The 21,953-nt window shown below is 36.6% G+C and overlaps 1 long non-coding RNA gene across 1 annotated transcript in view; it reads right to left on the bottom strand.

The window, feature by feature from the left end:
- The window catches only part of LOC135572392 (uncharacterized), a 41,007-nt gene extending 21,968 nt beyond the window's left edge, over window positions 1-19,039 (bottom strand). The window contains exon 1 of the long non-coding RNA XR_010464252.1: window positions 18,999-19,039. This is a non-coding gene — a long non-coding RNA (uncharacterized LOC135572392). The remainder of the gene's footprint in view (window positions 1-18,998) is intronic.
- Between the last annotated feature and the right edge of the window lie 2,914 nt (window positions 19,040-21,953).

Here is a 21,953-nt window from a genome sequence, read left to right as displayed (position 1 = left end):
GCAATGGGGACAGCAACACAGGGCATTCACGGGACCTTCTGGAACCATGGACCGCACCTGCAGAAACTGGACAACAGGGGGAAGCAGAGGAGATACCTATCATAGACTTCTCCCAGCTGACGCTTGACATACCACCTACGCCACCTCCAGTGGTAGAAACAACCAGCTGGTATGATTGAGTAGAAGCAGCAATGTGAGAGTCAGTAGTGCATGACCTTAAATGGTAATAATAGGAAGCCTCCGTTTAACACACAGGCCTAAGGTTACGTAGGGCTACAGCCCTAGTGGGAACTTCCCCTGTAAAAAGGTATATAAAGAGAACAGAGATCATAAGACAGTATGATCCTCATTAACATATGAGACAGACTTCATATGAAGAATCATCACAGGTAAATTTACTATTGCACTATACACTTTATTTTGAGAACTGGATAATTTTGCTTAAGTACTTATTGGGTCACAATCTGAAGAAACTGGTTGAATCTTGTGAACCCGACTGAGTCTCCGAAAAACAGAGGTCTAACCACCTCTTGATCACTTAGACAAAGCGGGCGTTCGCATTTTTGACACCAGGAACCAGAGGTGATTAGCAATTCAAGGAAAAACAGCCAAGCACCAGTTACAATATATTGAGTATATGCACAGAGTTGGAAGTGAATAGTATTAGGATATACACTTTTTGTTGAACTAGAACAATATTTTGAGGACCGGATAATTTTGCTTAAGTACTTATTGGGTCACTATCTGAAGAAACTGGTTGAATCTTGTGAACCCGACTGAGTCTCCGAAAAACAGAGGTCTAACCACCTCTTGATCACTTAGACAAAGCGGGCGTTCACATTTTAGACACCAGGAACCAGATGTGATAGCGGTGAGAATACCAATTACAGGAAAGCGACCAAGGGGCTGAGCATTTAAGGTAATTTAACTATTTTTGCTATTTATTGAATATTGTTAGACGTGTTAACGCATTTCAAGTTTTGCAATATTACCTGGCATAGCTTACAGCATTAAGGATTGATTGAGCATTATTGTTGTATTAAGAAACTGTATAACCATTGAATTGTAATGATGTGTATAAGACAAAAAACAGAGTGACTTAATAAAAGCTTGAAACTTTGACAACTAGGCCAGATTAACGATCTGGAGAGCAAACGCCTCTGACACTCTCACTGAACAGAAAGGGACCCTGGTTATAGGTTAAAATGATTGGACTAAAGAATATTTCATTGTGTGGACAATAATATATTTTTTAAGAGAGTCAAAACATATCCCAATACTAGTTTCCGAGTGACTACTAGCTGACGAGCATAATAACTACTAGGAGTTGTTATTAGGTAATGATATATAATGATATATACATAGGTAAAGGTAAAGGTAAGGAAATATAGGAGGATAACTATATCCTTACCAATAAATATAACTAAGGATCAATTATCCATAACTATAATGATAACTATGATGATAATGATCCATAACTATAACTATGATGATAATGATCCATAACTATAATGATAACTATGATGATAATGATCCATAACTATAATGATAACTATGATGATAATGATCCATAACTATAATGATAACTATGATGATAATGATCCATAACTATAATGATAACTATGATGATAATGATCCATAACTATAATGATAACTATGATGATAATGATCCATAACTATAATGATAACTATGATGATAATGATCCATAACTATAATGATAACTATGATGATAATGATCCATAACTATAATGATAACTATGATGATAATGATCCATAACTATAATGATAACTATGATGATAATGATCTATAACTATAATGATAACTATGATGATAATGATCCATAACTATAATGATAACCATGATGATAATGATCCATAACTATAATGATAACTATAATGATAATGATCCATAACTATAATGATAACTATGATGATAATGATCCATAACTATAATGATAACTATGATGATAATGATCCATAACTATAATGATAACTATGATGATAATGATCCATAACTATAATGATAACTATGATGATAATGATCCATAACTATAATGATAACTATGATGATAATGATCCATAACTATAATGATAACTATGATGATAATGATCCATAACTATAATGATAACTATGATGATAATGATCCATAACTATAATGATAACTATGATGATAATGATCCATAACTATAATGATAACTATGATGATAATGATCCATAACTATAATGATAACTATGATGATAATGATCCATAACTATAATGATAACTATGATGATAATGATCCATAACTATAATGATAACTATGATGATAATGATCCATAACTATAATGATAACTATGATGATAATGATCCATAACTATAATGATAACTATGATGATAATGATCCATAACTATAATGATAACTATGATGATAATGATCCATAACTATAATGATAACTATGATGATAATGATCCATAACTATAATGATAACTATGATGATAATGATCCATAACTATAATGATAACTATGATGATAATGATCCATAACTATAATGATAACCATGATGATAATGATCCATAACTATAATGATAACCATGATGATAATGATCCATAACTATAATGATAACTATGATGATAATGATCCATAACTATAATGATAACCATGATGATAATGATCCATAACTATAACCATGATGATAATGATCCATAACTATAACCATGATGATAATGATCCATAACTATAATGATAACTATGATGATAATGATCCATAACTATAATGATAACTATGATGATAATTATCCATAACTATAATGATAACTATGATGATAATGATCCATAACTATAATGATAACTATGATGATAATGATCCATAACTATAATGATAACTATGATGATAATGATCCATAACTATAATGATAACTATGATGATAATGATCCATAACTATAATGATAACTATGATGATAATGATCCATAACTATAATGATAACCATGATGATAATGATCCATAACTATAAAGATAACCATGATGATAATGATCCATAACTATAATGATAACTATGATGATAATGATCCATAACTATAATGATAACTATGATGATAATGATCCATAACTATAATGATAACTATGATGATAATGATCCATAACTATAATGATAACTATGATGATAATGATCCATAACTATAATGATAACTATGATGATAATGATCCATAACTATAATGATAACTATGATGATAATGATCCATAACTATAATGATAACTATGATGATAATGATCCATAACTATAATGATAACTATGATGATAATGATCCATAACTATAATGATAACTATGATGATAATGATCCATAACGATAACTATGTTGATAATGATCCATAACAATAACTATTATGATAATGATCCATAACTATAATGATAACTATGATGATAATGATCTATAACTATAATGATAACTATGATGATAATGATCCATAACTATAATGATAACCATGATGATAATGATCCATAACTATAACTATTATGATAATGATCCATAACTATAATGATAACTATGATGATAATGATCTATAACTATAATGATAACTATGATGATAATGATCCATAACTATAATGATAACCATGATGATAATGATCCATAACTATAATGATAACTATGATGATAATGATCCATAACTATAATGATAACTATGATGATAATGATCCATAACTATAATGATAACTATGATGATAATGATCCATAACTATAATGATAACTATGATGATAATGATCCATAACTATAATGATAACTATGATGATAATGATCCATAACTATAATGATAACTATGATGATAATGATCCATAACTATAATGATAACTATGATGATAATGATCCATAACTATAATGATAACTATGATGATAATGATCCATAACTATAATGATAACTATGATGATAATGATCCATAACTATAATGATAACTATGATGATAATGATCCATAACTATAATGATAACTATGATGATAATGATCCATAACTATAATGATAACTATGATGATAATGATCCATAACTATAATGATAACTATGATGATAATGATCCATAACTATAATGATAACTATGATGATAATGATCCATAACTATAATGATAACTATGATGATAATGATCCATAACTATAATGATAACTATGATGATAATGATCCATAACTATAATGATAACTATGATGATAATGATCCATAACTATAATGATAACCATGATGATAATGATCCATAACTATAATGATAACCATGATGATAATGATCCATAACTATAATGATAACTATGATGATAATGATCCATAACTATAATGATAACCATGATGATAATGATCCATAACTATAACCATGATGATAATGATCCATAACTATAACCATGATGATAATGATCCATAACTATAATGATAACTATGATGATAATGATCCATAACTATAATGATAACTATGATGATAATTATCCATAACTATAATGATAACTATGATGATAATGATCCATAACTATAATGATAACTATGATGATAATGATCCATAACTATAACTATAATGATAACTATGATGATAATGATCCATAACTATAATGATAACTATGATGATAATGATCCATAACTATAATGATAACTATGATGATAATGATCCATAACTATAATGATAACCATGATGATAATGATCCATAACTATAAAGATAACCATGATGATAATGATCCATAACTATAATGATAACTATGATGATAATGATCCATAACTATAATGATAACTATGATGATAATGATCCATAACTATAATGATAACTATGATGATAATGATCCATAACTATAATGATAACTATGATGATAATGATCCATAACTATAATGATAACTATGATGATAATGATCCATAACTATAATGATAACTATGATGATAATGATCCATAACTATAATGATAACTATGATGATAATGATCCATAACTATAATGATAACTATGATGATAATGATCCATAACTATAATGATAACTATGATGATAATGATCCATAACTATAATGATAACTATGATGATAATGATCCATAACTATAATGATAACTATGATGATAATGATCCATAACTATAATGATAACTATGATGATAATGATCCATAACTATAATGATAACTATGATGATAATGATCCATAACTATAATGATAACTATGATGATAATGATCCATAACTATAATGATAACTATGATGATAATGATCCATAACTATAATGATAACTATGATGATAATGATCCATAACTATAATGATAACTATGATGATAATGATCCATAACTATAATGATAACTATGATGATAATGATCCATAACTATAATGATAACTATGATGATAATGATCCATAACTATAATGATAACTATGATGATAATGATCCATAACTATAATGATAACTATGATGATAATGATCCATAACTATAATGATAACTATGATGATAATGATCCATAACTATAATGATAACTATGATGATAATGATCCATAACTATAATGATAACTATGATGATAATGATCCATAACTATAATGATAACTATGATGATAATGATCCATAACTATAATGATAACTATGATGATAATGATCCATAATAACTATGATGATAATGATCCATAACTATGATAACTATGATGATAATGATCCTATAATGATAACTATGATGATAATGATCCATAACTATAATGATAACTATGATGATAATGATCCATAACTATAATGATAACTATGATGATAATGATCCATAACTATAATGATAACTATGATGATAATGATCCATAACTATAATGATAACTATGATGATAATGATCCATAACTATAATGATAACTATGATGATAATGATCCATAACTATAATGATAACTATGATGATAATGATCCATAACTATAATGATAACTATGATGATAATGATCCATAACTATAATGATAACTATGATGATAATGATCCATAACTATAATGATAACTATGATGATAATGATCCATAACTATAATGATAACTATGATGATAATGATCCATAACTATAATGATAACTATGATGATAATGATCCATAACTATAACTATGATGATAATGATCCTATAATGATAACTATAGATAACTATGATGATAATGATCCATAACTATAATGATAACTATGATGATAATGATCCATAACTATAATGATAACTATGATGATAATGATCCATAACTATAATGATAACTATGATGATAATGATCCATAACTATAATGATAACTATGATGATAATGATCCATAACTATAATGATAACTATGATGATAATGATCCATAACTATAATGATAACTATGATGATAATGATCCATAACTATAATGATAACTATGATGATAATGATCCATAACTATAATGATAACTATGATGATAATGATCCATAACTATAATGATAACTATGATGATAATGATCCATAACTATAATGATAACTATGAATGATAATGATCCATAACTATAATGATAACTATGATGATAATGATCCATAACTATAATGATAACTATGATGATAATGATCCATAACTATAATGATAACTATGATGATAATGATCCATAACTATAATGATAACTATGATGATAATGATCCATAACTATAATGATAACTATGATGATAATGATCCATAACTATAATGATATAATGATCCATAACTATATGATAATGATCCCATAACTATAATGATAACTATGATGATAATGATCCATAACTATAATGATAACTATGATGATAATGATCCATAACTATAATGATAACTATGATAATGATAACTATGATGATAATGATCCATAACTATAATGATAACTATGATGATAATGATCCATAACTATAATGATAACTATGATATACCATAACTATAATGATAACTATGATGATAATGATCCATAACTATAATGATAACTATGATGATAATGATCCATAACTATAATGATAACTATGATGATAATGATCCATAACTATAATGATAACTATGATGATAATGATCCATAACTATAATGATAACTATGATGATAATGATCCATAACTATAATGATAACATGATGATAATGATCCATAACTATAATGATAACTATGATGATAATGATCCATAACTATAATGATAACTATGATGATAATGATCCATAACTATAATGATAACTATGATGATAATGATCCATAACTATAATGATAACTATGATGATAATGATCCATAACTATAATGATAACTATGATGATAATGATCCATAACTATAATGATAACTATGATGATAATGATCCATAACTATAATGATAACTATGATGATAATGATCCATAACTATAATGATAACTATGATGATAATGATCCATAACTATAATGATAACTATGATGATAATGATCCATAACTATAATGATAACTATGATGATAATGATCCATAACTATAATGATCCATAACTATAATGATAACTATGATGATAATGATCCATAACTATAATGATAACTATGATGATAATGATCCATAACTATAACCATGATGATAATGATCCATGATAACTATGATAATGATCCATAACTATAATGATAACTATGATGATAATGATCCATAACTATAATGATAACTATGATGATAATGATCCATAATAATGATAACTATAATACGATAACTATAATGATAACCATGATAATGATCCATAACTATAATGATAACCATAACTATAATGATGATAATGATCCATAACTATAATGATAACTATGATGATAATGATCCATAACTATAATGATAACTATGATGATAATGATCCATAACTATAATGATAACCATGATGATAATGATCCATAACTATAATGATAACTATGATGATAATGATCCATAACTATAATGATAACTATGATGATAATGATCCATAACTATAATGATAACTATGATGATAATGATCCATAACTATAATGATAACTATGATGATAATGATCCATAACTATAATGATAACTATGATGATAATGATCCATAACTATAATGATAACTATGATGATAATGATCCATAACTATAATGATAACTATGATGATAATGATCCATAACTATAATGATAACTATGATGATAATGATCCATAACTATAACTATGATGATAATGATCCATAACTATAATGATAACTATGATAACTATAACTATAATGATAACTATGATATAATGATCCATAACTATAATGATAACTATGATGATAATGATCCATAACTATAATGATAACTATGATGATAATGATCCATAACTATAATGATAACTATGATGATAATGATCCATAACTATAATGATAACTATGATGATAATGATCCATAACTATAACTATGATGATAATGATCCATAACTATAATGATAACTATGATGATAATGATCCATAACTATAACTATGATGATAATGATCCATAACTATAACCATGATGATAATGATCCATAACTATAACTATGATGATAATGATCCATAACTATAACCATGATGATAAATGATCCATAACTATAACTATGATGATAATGATCCATAACTATAACCATGATGATAAATGATCCATAACTATAAATGATCCATAACTATAACTATGATGATAATGATCCATAACTATAACTATGATGATAATGATCCATAACTATAACCATGATGATAAATGATCCATAACGATAAATGATCCATAACGATAAATGATCCATAATGATAAATGATCCATAACGATAAATGATCCATAATGATAAATGATCCATAACGATAAATGATCCATAATGATAAATGATCCATAACGATAAATGATCCATAACGATAAATGATCCATAATGATAAATGATCCATAACGATAAATGATCCATAACGATAAATGATCCATAATGATAAATGATCCATAACGATAAATGATCCATAACGATAAATGATCCATAACGATAAATGATCCATAACGATAAATGATCCATAATGATAATGATAAATGATCCATAACGATAAATGATCCATAAGGATAAATGATCCATAACGATAAATGATCCATAACGATAAATGATCCATAATGATAATGATAAATGATCCATAACGATAATAATCCATTTTCCGTATGCAAAGGGGGTGAATACTATATTTTTACATTTTGAAGTTCTTTTTTTCATTTCACTTCACCAATTTGGACTATTTTGTGTATGTCCATTACATGAAATCCTAATAAAAATCAATTACAGGTTGTAATGCAACAAAATAGGAAAAATGCCAAGGGGGGTGAAAACTTTTGTAAGGTGCTGTTATAGTTATGGATCATTTATCATTATAATTATGGATCATTTATCATTATAGTTATCTTTATAGTTTTGGATAAATTATCATTATAGTTATCGTTATTAATAATTCATCATTATACTACAATGATAACTACATTGATAAATGATCTGTAACGATAGCTATAATGATACATTATCCATAACTGTAACGATAACTACAATGATAGCTATAATAACTGTATAATGATACAAAATCCATAACGATAACTACAATGATAGCTATAATAACTGTATAATGATACATTATCCATAACTGTAACGATAACTACAATGATAGCTATAATAACTGTATAATGATACATTATCCGTAACGATAACTACAATGATAGCTATAATAACTGCATAATGATACATTATCCGTAACGATAACTACAATGATAGCTATAATAACTGTATAATGATACATTATCCATAACTGTAACGATAACTACAATGATAGCTATAATAACTGTATAATGATACAAAATCCATAACGATAACTACAATGACAGCTATAATAACTGCATAATGATACATTATCCGTAACGATAACTACAATGATAGCTATAATAACTGTATAATGATACATTATCCGTAACGATAACTACAATGACAGCTATAATAACTGCATAATGATACATTATCCGTAACGATAACTACAATGATAGCTATAATAACTGTATAATGATACATTATCCATAACTGTAACGATTAATACAATAACTATACTGATAATTTATCCATAACTATAATGATAAATTGTCTACAACTATAACAATAACTACAAAAAAACATTATCCATTATCCACTATAATGATACATTATCCATAACTATAAACATTGGGGAACTTCCACACCGGCAGACAGTCAATCAACTGATCAACGGATCCTACTGAACGCTGTAGGCCTTTTATTAGATCCCAAGGGATTAATACAGCTTTGTACAGGCTGAATTAATCAAAGCTGAAACAATACATCTGTATATAATGTTGACATTCTTTGATGAGGAAGTTGTATCATTTTACATCAAGCTAAAATGTTTTGTGCACCAATGAGCAGTATTTTGACGTTTGACAATGTCATGAAAACTAACATGATTTGTCCAACATTAGCTAACAAGCAGGCTAAGCTTGCTAGCTAAGCCAGCCAGTCATACTAAAGGGATGCTGTTAACCAGCTGACGAGTGCAACACACACAATGTTAGATTCTTCCACCAAAAACTAGCTAGCTACTGTTTCTTAGCAGCTAGCTAACATTATGATGAGTTTTCACGAAGCAGCTGTCTGTCCAAAGCTGATCAAAAGTAGCAATCGTGGAGAAACATGCTGATCGACAGACTGATTTCTGATAATAGTCCCTCTTAATTTAGGAGCCGTATGTCCAGCTACACTTATAGGATAAATTAAACAAGCTAATTAAGCGGTTTATGTCAGAAGAGGTAGCTTTAGCCAGCTGTCAGTAGCATCATTAGCTAGCCAAATAGCTAAATATCTGGTATGGGGGGAGGGGGAGATTTTTTGCACATTTTAAGTGGTGTGAAAAGCTTGCAAGGAGCAAGATATAGAACACAACCGAAGATTTCAATCTTGTCAAGATATCTTTCTTTTTCAGGAGAAGTTGCATGGCCGATCTTGACGGATTCTCTGCCTCTAACCCTATTATGGGGACTGAATCACTGGCTTACTGATGCTCTTCTATGCCGTCCCTAAGAGGGGTTGTCACTTGAGTGGGTTGAGTCACTGATGTGATCTTCCTGTCAGGGTTCGTGCTGTGGGGGAGATCTTTGTGGGCTATACTCAGCCTTGTCTCAGGGTAATAAGTTGGTGGTTTGAAGATATCCCTCTGGGGTTTCTGGGATAATGGTGTTCATCTGAGCCATTACCAGCCTTTCAAAGAACTTCATGGCTGATGGGAAAATCAAAAGAACAGCCAATACCTCAGACCTCCACAAGCCCTAGGACCATTCCTCGGGACTACCTGGCATGATGACTCCTTGCTGTCCCCAGTCCACCTGGCCGTGCTGCTGCTCTGTTCTGCCTGCGGCTATGGAACCCTGACCTGTTCACCGGATATGCTACCTGTCCCAGACCTGCTGTTTTCAACTCTCTAGAGACAGCAGGAGCGGTAGAGATACTCTTAATGATCGGTTATGAAAAGCCAACTGACATTTACTCCTGAGGTGCTGACTTGCTGCACCCTCAACTATTGTGATTATTATTATTTGACCATGCTGGTCATTTATGAACATTTGAACATCTTGGCCATGTTCTGTTATAATTTCCACCCGGCCCAGCCAGAAGAGGACTGGCCACCCCTCATAGCCTGGTTCCTCTCTAGGTTTCTTCCTAGGTTTTGGCCTTTCTAGGGAGTTTTTCCTAGCCACCATGCCTCTACACCTGCATTGCTTGCTGTTTGGGGTTTTAGGCTGGGTTTCTGGACAGCACTTTGAGATATCAGCTAATGTAAGAAGGGCTATATCAATACATTTGATTTGAATTTGATTTGACTAGAGCTCAGCATTTAACACCATAGTACCCTCAACTCGTCATCAAGCTCGAGACCCTGGGTCTCGACCCCACCCTGTGCAACTGGGTACTGGACTCCCTGACGGGCCGGCCCCAGGTGGTGAGGGTTGGTAACAACATCTCCACCCCACTGATCCTCAACACTGGGGCCCCACATGGGTGCGTTCTGAGCCCTCTCCTGTACTCCCTGTTCACCCACGACTGTGTGGCCACGCACGCCTCCAACTGAACCATCAAGTTTGCAGACGACACTACAGTGGTAGGCTTTGTTACCAACAACGACGAGAAGGCCTACAGGGAGGAGGTGAGGGCCCTCGGAGTGTGGTGTCAGGAAAATAACCTCACACTCAACGTCAACCAAAACAAAGGAGATGATCGTGGATCGTTCAGGAAACAGCAGAGGGAGCACCCCCCTATCCACATCGACGGGACAGTAGCGGAGAGGGTAGTAAGTTTTAAGTTCCTCGGCGTACACATCACGGACCAACTGAAATGGTCCACCCACACAGACAGCGTGGTGAAGAAGAGGCAGCAGTGCCTCTTCAATCTCAGGAGGCTGTTGTTGTGAAATTGTTAGGTTTGATTACTCATTGGTTATTACTGCATTGTCGGAACTAGAAGGACAAGCATTTAGCTTCACTCGCATTAACATCTGCTAACCATTTGTATGTGACAAATACAATTTGATTTGATTTATATCGACATAACCTGTAAGGCCGCTCAGAAAGTAAGAAGCCACTGCTCCAAAACCGCCATAAAAAAAGCCAAACCACGGTTTGCAACTGCACATGGGGACAAAGATCGTACTTTTTGTAGAAATGTCCTCTGTTCTAATGAAACAAAAATTGAACTCTTTGGTGATAATGACCATCGTTATGTTTGGAGGAAAACGGGGGATATTTGCAAGCCCAAGAACACCATCCCAACCGTGAAGCACAGGGGTGGCAGCATCATGTTGTGGGGGTGCTTTGCTGCAGGAAGGACTGGCGCACTTCACAAAATAGATTGCATCATGAGGATGGAAAAATATGTGGATATATTGAAGCAACATGTCAGGAAGTTAAAGCTAATCGCAAATGGGTCTTCCAAATGGACAATGACCCCAAGCATACTTCCAGAGTTGTTGCAAAACGGCTTAAGGACAACAAAGTCAATGTATTGGAGTGGCCATCACAAAGCCCTGACCTCAATCCAATAGAAAATGTGTGGGCAGAACTGAAAATGTGTGTACGAGCATGGAGGCCTACAAACCCGACTCAGTTACACCAGCTCTGTCAGGAGGAATGGGCTAAAATTCACCCAACTTATTGTGGGAAGCTTGTGGAAGGCTGCCTGAAACGTTTGACCCAAGTTAAACAATTGAAAGGCAATGCTACCAAATACTAATTGACTGTATGTAAACTTCTGACCCACTGGGAATGTGATGAAAGAAGTAAAAGCTGAAATAAATAATTCTCTCTACTATTATTCTGACATTTCATATTCTTAAAATAAAAAGGTGATCCTAACTGACCTTGGCCAGGGAATTTTTACTAGGATTAAATGTCAGGAATTGTGAAAAACTAAGTTTAAATGTATTTGGCTAAGGTGTTTGTAAACGTCTGACTTCAACTGTATATGTTGGACCATTCTGCGGAGACTTCCATTCAGCCATAAGAGCATTATTGAGGTTGTGCACCTATGATATGCGATTAGGCCCGCAGTCAACGTTCCAATTGATCACAAAGTTGTTCCATGAGGTTGAGGTCAGGGCTCTGTGCAGGCCAGTCAAGTTCTTCCACACCGATCTCGACAAACTATTTCTGTATGGACCTCGCATTGTGCACGGGCTCATTGTCATGCTGAAACAGGAAGGGAGCCTTCCCCAAACTGTTGCCACAAAGTTTAAAGCACAGAACCGTCTAAAATATCTGAGGAGCCCGAACCATGAATAGCAGCCCCACATTATAATTCTTCCTCCACCAAACTTTACAGTCAGAACTATGCATTCAGGCAGGCAGCGTTCTCCTGGCATTCGACAAACACAGATTCTTCCATCAAACTGCCAGATGTTCACTGGAGTGATCGTGTTTCCACTACTCCAGATCCTATAGTGGTGAGCTTTACACCACTCCGGCCGACGCTTGGCATTGCACATGGTGATCTTAGGCTTGTGTGCGGCTTCTTGGCAAGCTCCCGACGAACAGTTCTTGTGCTGACATTGTTTCCAAAGGCAGTTTGGAACTATGTAGTGAGTGTTGCAACTGAGGACAAACGATTTTGACTTGCTACGCACTTCAGCACTCTGTGGTTCTGTGTGCTTGTGTGGCCTACCACTTCGCGGCTGAGTCGTTGATGCTCCTAGACCTTACCACTTCACAATAACAGCACTTACAGTTGACCGGGGCAGCTCTAGCAGGGAAGAAATTTGACGAACGGACTTGTTGGAAAGGTGGCATCCTATGACAGTGCCAGGTTGAAATTCACTGAGCTCTTCAGCAAGGCCATTCTACTGTCATTGTTTGTCTATGGAGATTGCATGGCTGTGTGCAAGATTTTATACATCTGTCAGCAACAGATGTGGCTGAAATAGCAGAATCCACTTTTGTGTGTGTATATATATAGTGTAAGTTAGAAGCGTCAGGGTCTGCAAATTAACTCATCATTCTTTTCCTAAATTATTGGTTTAATACTGTAGTGAATATACCCAATATTTTTACGTTTTTTATAGGGACAAGAAACTATCCTATATTGGCTACAAAAACCCAATGCAATGAGTCATTTTATTATTCATTTTATTATTCATTTTAAGTCAGTACAAAACTAGGCAGCATTAAAGCATTATTTTGCAATAACGGACTACCCTACCTCATCTACAGACTACTCTAGTCAAAGCAAGACGAGCCATAGGGTAGAAGTTTAGAGAATAGAAAACTACCAGTATAACAGCTGCTAATGAGAACTTTATTATAATAATAATAATAACCACACTGGGACACAGAGGGGTCTCCATCCTTGAACTCTCCTCTGGCTGACACTAATGTTGGTTAACCCAGAACTGGTTTAAGTTCATACGTTTTAAGAGAAGAGATGGAAAGAGGATCAGAACCGAAACAAAGTGCTCCACTCTCTCTCTTGGCAAGTCTATGGGCCAAATGATTGCCCACTCCCCCCTTCCGAAATTGGAACGACGCAAACACTTGCTCAATTGTGATTTGTCCAAAGCACCGGAACTCATGCTGCTCCTTATCTCACACATCCTGTTGTATGATCACAGATCGAACCCTAACCCTAAACACCAAAACTAATGCTGCTGCTTATCTCACACATCCTGTTGTATGATCACAGATCGAACCCTAACCCTAAGCACCTGAACTAATGCAGCTCATTATCTCACACATCCTGTTATATGATCACAGATCGAACCCTAACCCTAAACACCAAAACTAATGCTGCTGCTTATCTCACACATCCTGTTGTATGATCACAGATCGAACCCTAACCCTAAACACCTGAACTAATGCAGCTCATTATCTCACACATCCTGTTATATGATCACAGATCGAACCCTAACCCTAAACACCAGAACTAATGCTGCTCATTATCTCACACATCCTGTTGTATGATCACAGATCGAACCCTAACCCTAAACACCAGAACTAATGCTGCTCATTATCTCACACATCCTGTTGTACCATGACAGATTTACAGTATAATTTATATTGACAGTGTGTCCACAAGATACTAGGCTGACATAAACGTTAGATGCCTGTGTCATAATATATGAACGGTTGTTGTATATGAACAGTTCTTGTGTATGAACAGTTCTTGTGTATGCATGGTTCTTTGTATATGAACGGTTCTTGTATATGAACGGTTCTTGTATATGAACAGTTCTTGTGTATGAACAGTTATTGTGTATGCATGGTTCTTTGTATATGAACGGTTCTTGTATATGAACAGTTATTGTGTATGAACAGTTATTGTGTATGCATGGTTCTTTGTATATGAACGGTTCTTGTATATGAACGGTTGTTGTATATGAACAGTTCTTGTGTATGAACAGTTCTTGTGTATGCATGGTTCTTTGTATATGAACGGTTCTTGTATATGAACAGTTATTGTGTATGAACAGTTATTGTGTATGCATGCTTCTTTGTATATGAGCGGTTCTTGTATATGCATGGTTCTTGTACGGTTCTTGAATTAATGTTTTTTTTGTGTTGTCCACTTCACACAATTTACAGGACAATGTAATGTTGAAAAGCTACAGGACAACCAGATGTGATGTGGACGATAAACATGTAGCTAGTCAATACTTCAGACTCCTTAGCTCCTCTTCAAAAGGTATTTCTAGATATTTCTGGGTCTGTAGAAGAGGTCAACCAGAAAAATAGGTCTCTAAAAACCTTGGAACAGTTCTACCACTAACTGTATGGTTTGATTCAGGACTGGTATGGTTTGATTCAGGACAGATCTACCAGTAACTGTATGGTTTGATTCAGGACAGATCTACCAGTAACTGTATGGTTTGATTCAGGACAGATCTACCAGTAACTGTATGGTTTGATTCAGGACAGATCTACCAGTAACTGTATGGTTTGATTCAGGACAGATCTACCACTAACTGTATGGTTTGATTCAGGACAGATCTACCACTAACTGTATGGTTTGATTCAGGACAGATCTACCAGTAACTGTATTGTTTGATTCAGGACAGATCTACCAGTAACTGTATGGTTTGATTCAGGACAAATCTATCAGTAACTGTATGGTTTGATTCAGGACAGATCTACACGTAACTGTATGGTTTGATTCAGGACAGATCTACACGTAACTGTATGGTTTGATTCAGGCAGATCTACCAGTAACTGTATGGTTTGATTCAGGACAAATCTACCAGTAACTGTATGGTTTGATTCAGGACAGATCTACCAGTAACTGTATTGTTTGATTCAGGACAAATCTACCAGTAACTGTATGGTTTGATTCAGGACAGATCTACCAGTAACTGTATGGTTTGATTCAGGCAGATCTACCAGTAACTGTATTGTTTGATTCAGGACAGATCTACCAGTAACTGTATGGTTTGATTCAGGACAGATCTACCATTAACTGTATGGTTTGATTCAGGACAGATCTACACGTAACTGTATGGTTTGATTCAGGACAGATCTACCAGTAACTGTATGGTTTGATTCAGGACAGATCTACACGTAACTGTATGGTTTGATTCAGGACAGATCTACACGTAACTGTATGGTTTGATTCAGGCAGATCTACCAGTAACTGTATGGTTTGATTCAGGACAAATCTACCAGTAACTGTATGGTTTGATTCAGGACAGATCTACCAGTAACTGTATTGTTTGATTCAGGACAAATCTACCAGTAACTGTATGGTTTGATTCAGGACAGATCTACCAGTAACTGTATGGTTTGATTCAGGCAGATCTACCAGTAACTGTATTGTTTGATTCAGGACAGATCTACCAGTAACTGTATGGTTTGATTCAGGACAGATCTACCATTAACTGTATGGTTTGATTCAGAACAGATCTACCACTAACTGTATGGTTTGATTCAGAACAGATCTACCAGTAACTGTATGGTTTGATTCAGGACAGATCTACACGTAACTGTATGGTTTGATTCAGGACAGATCTACACGTAACTGTATGGTTTGATTCAGGCAGATCTACCAGTAACTGTATGGTTTGATTCAGGACAGAACTATCAGTAACTGTATGGTTTGATTCAGGACAGAACTATCAGTAACTGTATGGTTTGATTCAGGATAGATCTACCATTAACTGTATGAGGGCCAGAGCATGGGATCCATGGGGTTAGAGGGCCAGAGCATGGGATCCATGGGGTTAGAGGGCCAGAGCGTGGGATCCATGGGGTTAGAGGGCCAGAGCGTGGGATCCATGGGGTTAGAGGGCCAGAGCATGGGATCCATGGGGTTAGAGGGCCAGAGCATGGGATCCATGGGGTTAGAGGGCCAGAGCATGGACAGATTTGTATTTTGATTCAGATCCATGGGGTTAGAGGGCCAGAGCATGGGGTCCATGGGGTTAGAGGGCCAGAGCATGGGGTCCATGGGGTTAGAGGGCCAAAGCATGGGATCCATGGGGTTAGAGGGCCAGAGCATGGTGTCTGTGGGGTTAGAGGGCCAGAGCATGGGATCCATGGGGTTAGAGGGCCAGAGCATGGGATCCATGGGGTTAGAGGGCCAGAGCATTGGGTCCATGGGGTTAGAGGGCCAGAGCATGGGATCCATGGGGTTAGAGGGCCAGAGCATGGGGTCCATGGGGTTAGAGGGCCAAAGCATGGGATCCATGGGGTTAGAGGGCCAGAGCATGGGGTCCATGGGGTTAGAGGGCCAGAGCATGGGGTCCATGGGGTTAGAGGGCCAGAGCATGGGATCCATGGGGTTAGAGGGCCAGAGAATGGTGTCCGTGGGGTTAGAGGGCCAGAGCATGGAGTTAGAGGGCCAGAGAATGAGAACCATATGGTTAGGGATATGGGCCAAAGTGTTGGAGGGCCAGAGCATGGGGCCCATGGGATTAGGGGCCCATGGTGTCATAGGGCCAGAGCATGGGGCCAGGGGCCCATGGTGTCAGAGGGCCAGAGCATGGGGCCAGGGGCCCATGGTGTCAGAGGGCCAGAGCATGGGGCCCATGGTGTCAGAGGGCCAGAGCATGTGGCCCATGGGAATAGGTTTCCTCCCAAGCCAGGGCCCTAATGTTTGGCTGAGACACAGGCCTACATATGTGGAGCCAGACCTGGTTCCTACGGGTGGAGAGGGAGGTACTAAGTTGGGCTACCTGGTTCCTAAAGTGGTGAAAGGGAGGTACTAAGTTGGGCAACCTGGTACCGTACCGTTAGGGTTAGGGAGGATACCTGGTACCCTGCCATTGGGTTAGGGTTAGGGAGGCTACATGATACCCTGCCATTGGGTTAAGGATATAGAGGCTACCTGGTACCTTACCATTGGGTTAGGGTTAGGGAGGCTACCCGGTACCGTACCATTGGGTTAGGGAGGCTACCTGGTATCATACCATTGGGTTAAGGATATAGAGGCTACCTGGTACCGTACCATTGGGTTAGGGTTAGGGAGGCTACCTGGTACCATACCATTGGGCTAGGGTTTGGGAGGCTACATGATACCCTGCCATTGGGTTAGGATTAGGGAGGCTACCTGGTACCGTACCATTGGGTTAGGGTTAGGGAGGCTACCTGGTACCATACCATTAGCCTTCCTCTGCTGGTCCTCCCACGTCACCTCTATTACAAACCACAGGAAGAGACGGCCAGTCATGTCACAGACCATGTTGACACACGCATGCATGTACACACACACACACACCAGTACATCTGCATAGCTCCTACATCCCTCTAGTCTTATTAGGTTACCTTCCTCTACCCCTCTAATGTAGAAGGACTTTCTATGATTCAATAGCTGGGTTGAAACAGTCCATTAAAAATCATAAAAGTGTGTAATTATATTGGAGCTTTTGAACTGGAATGAGCTCAAAACACACATATCCTCTGTCTGCAGAAATCTTCTCAAACAATAGGACTTTGGCTCTGCCTGCAGGTCTGATGGTGCTACTGCTGACTTGTATTTTAGGAAGGTACACTATATAAACAAAAGTATGTGGACACTCCTCCAAATGAGTGGATTTGGCTATTTCAGCCACACCTGTTGCCAGACAGTTGTATAAAATCGAACACACAGCCATGCTATCTCCTTCGAACAACATTGTCAGTAGAATGGCTTTACTGTAAAGGGGCAGCAGGTAGCCTAGTGGCCCAGTAACTGAAAGGTTGCTGGATCGTATCCTGAGCTAACAAGTATGTTATTCTGCCCCTGAACAAGGCAGTTAACTCACTGTTCCCTGGTAGGCTGTCGTTGTAAATACGAATTTGTTCTTAACTGACTTGCCTAGTTAAATAAAGGTTTTTTAAAAAGCTCAGTGACCTGGCACTGTCATAGGATGCCGCTAGAGCTGCCCCGGGCAACTGTAAATGCTGTTGTTGTGAAATGTCTCGGAGCCACAACAGCACAGCCGCAAAGTGGTAGGCCACACAAGCTCACAGAACGGGACTGTTGAGTGCTGAAGCGCGTAGTGCGTAAAAATCTGTCCTCAGTTGCAATACTCACTACTGAATTCTAAACTGCCTCTGGAAGGAATGTCAGCACAATAACTGTTTGTCAGGGAGTTTCATGAAATGGGATTCCATGGCCTGAGGAGCTGCAGGCACACAAGCCTAAGATTGCCAAGTGTTGACTGGAGTGGTGTAAAGCTCGCTGTCATTGTGCTCTGGAGCAGTAGAAACGCTTTCTCTGGAGTGATGAATCACGCTTCACAATCTGGCAGTCCGACGGTCGAATCTGGGTTTGGCGGATGCCAGGAGAACGCTACCTGCCCCAATGCATAGAGCCAACTGTAAAGTTTGGTGGAGGAGGAATAATGGTCTGGGGTTGTTTTTCATGGTTCGGGATAGGCCTGTTAGTTCCAGTGAAGGGAAATCTTAACGCTACATCATCAATTACATTCTAGACGATTATGTGCTTCCAACTTTGTGTCAACAGTTTTGGGAAGGCCCCTTCCTGTTTCAGCATGACCATGCACAAAGCGAGGTCCATACAGAAATGGTTTGTCGAAATCGGTGTGGAAGAATTTGACTGGCCTGCACAGAGCCCTGACCTCAACCCCATCAAACACCTTTTAGATGAAGTGGAACGCCAACTGGGAGCCAGGCCTAATCTCCCAACCGCACTAATCCTCTCGGGGCTGAATGGAAGCAAGTCACTGCAGCAACGTTCCAACATCTCGTGGAAAGCCTTCCCAGAAGAGTGGAAGCTGTTATAGCAGCAAAGGGGGGACCAACTCCATATTAAAGCCTTCCCAGAAGAGTGGAGGCTGTTATAGCAGCAAAGCCAACTCCATATTAATGCCTTCCCAGGGACCAACTCCATATTAAAGCCTTCCCAGAAGAGTGGAGGCTGTTATAGCAGCAAAGGGGGACCAACTCCATATTAATGCCTTCCCAGAAGATAGCAGCAAAGGGGACCAACTCCCATATTAATGTGGAGGATGTTATAGCAGCAAAGGGGGACCAACTCCATATTAAAGCCTTCCCAGAAGAGTGGAGGCTGTGATAGCAGCAAAGGGGGGACCAACTCCATATTAATGCCTTCCCAGAAGAGTGGAGGCTGTTATAGCAGCAAAGGGGGGACCAACTCCATATTAATGACTTCCCAGAAGAGTGGAGGCTGTTATAGCAGCAAAGGGGGACCAACTCCATATCAATGCCTTCCCAGAAAGAGTGGAGGCTGTTATAGCAGCAAAGGGGGACCAACTCCATATTAATGCCTTCCCAGAAGAGTGGAGGCTGTTATAGCAGCAAAGGGGGACCAACTCCATATTAAAGCCTTCCCAGAAGAGTGGAGGCTGTTATAGCAGCAAAGGGGGACCAACTCCATATTAATGACTTCCCAGAAGAGTGGAGGCTGTTATAGCAGCAAAGGGGGACCAACTCCTTCCCATATCAATGCCTTCCCAGAAGAGTGGAGGCTGTTATAGCAGCAAAGGGGGGACCAACTCCATATTAATGCCTTCCCAGAAGAGTGGAGGCTGTTATAGCAGCAAAGGGGGGACCAACTCCATATTAATGCCCATGATTTTGGAAATAACAGGTTCGATGTGCATAGATGTCCACATACTTTTGGTCAGTAGTGTAAAATACACAAGCTAACAATGTGTCCACGGTCTTTACGTAATTTATCAGCTAGCAAATCACTTAAAACACTACCTAAAGCTTTATGCATCATTTCTAAAGCATCAACCTTCAAACAGAAAACCACACAGCATCACACAAAGCTGCATACCGTCACACACACTCCCCACACTTACCTTTTCTCGTACCCCAGGTGTGTTCCTCCCATTACTGACTGTAGACTGGCTTCTCTCAGTGTCTTCCAGGTTGTGGGAAAGACACCGTCACATTACCGAGGAGGATGAGAGAAGACAACACAGACAGTCACATTACCGAGGAGGATGAGAGAAGACAACACAGACAGTCACATTACCGAGGAGGATGAGACAGGACAACAGACAGTCTAAATAATACATCAGAACACATCAAGGAAACAGACATTTTTATCATGAGATAAGAATAGTTGTAGGGAGGTTCTGT

The sequence above is a fragment of the Oncorhynchus nerka genome, linkage group LG7, assembly GCF_034236695.1.
Source record: "Oncorhynchus nerka isolate Pitt River linkage group LG7, Oner_Uvic_2.0, whole genome shotgun sequence".
In the NCBI taxonomy this organism is placed as follows: Eukaryota; Metazoa; Chordata; class Actinopteri; order Salmoniformes; family Salmonidae; genus Oncorhynchus; species Oncorhynchus nerka.
The sequence above is the reverse complement of the archived record's forward strand: the minus strand, read 5'-3'. Positions and strand labels throughout refer to the sequence as shown.